This window comes from Primulina tabacum, chromosome 17 (genome assembly GCF_025594145.1).
Source record: "Primulina tabacum isolate GXHZ01 chromosome 17, ASM2559414v2, whole genome shotgun sequence".
NCBI classification, from domain to species: Eukaryota; Viridiplantae; Streptophyta; class Magnoliopsida; order Lamiales; family Gesneriaceae; genus Primulina; species Primulina tabacum.
In genome coordinates this window covers 23,956,045-23,956,987 of record NC_134566.1, presented here as the reverse complement: position 1 = coordinate 23,956,987, position 943 = coordinate 23,956,045, and positions in this window count along the sequence as shown.

Genomic DNA, 943 nt, shown 5'->3' with positions numbered 1-943 from the left:
TAATTAAAATTGTACACATGTCAATCAACCAAAACATAATGAGTAAAGCTCGAGGAATATAGACTTTGCCGCAATTTATAGAGAGTGAATTGTGTACAACTACGGTAAGAGATGAAACTGAAGTAGGACAAAAGGTGTGTAACACCACGGTACCCCATGTTTGTTCGCTAGTGTGAGACCAAGGGCCCTACAAGGTGAGTATGATTCCAAAGAGTTTAGAACAACAAAAGCCTGAACAAAAAAGTGATATATTGATAAAACTTCAAATGGCCATAGGACTCATAACTTTTGACAATTTTGGAATTGTGAGATGTACAAGATGTTAACAAGGAGTGTCGCAAAGTTGCTGACCATGCTAAAGTTCTCTGCAAATCCAGTCATTTTGCCCATGTAAAGAGACTTTCTGTTTCATAATTTTAGAACAGATTATTAAATTTTTTATTTATTTTGAACTTCTCATCGCCACAAATTCTAAATATACTTTATTTTTACACCTAGCTCATTCAGGTTGGTTTTCATAATTTTCTAATTTTGAAATATGCTTTTCAGGCAAATTTCATTTGGTGTTTTTAAGTTCAGAACTTAAATGTAAACGGGAAATGTAGAAATTCTTCTAGAGCAAATGTCGTATTTCATCGAAAATTACAACAATTTTGGCATATTGAAGATGGTCTCCTAGTTCTAAGGATTTGAAGATGAAATATTCTATTATCCCATTAATTTTACTGCTCCAATCAGAGATTCCAGCATCTATGACCTCCCATCAACAATGTTTTCACACCATAAGATCAAACCAAGTGTACACATAATAAGTTCTACTAAAAAAGAAATTCAATGTAATGATGTATGATGAAAATTCTACTCATGTAGCCGAATTACAATTTCCTACTTTATCAAACTAAAAAGTGAGAAAAATAAAAATCGTTAATCTCCCTCATTTTTC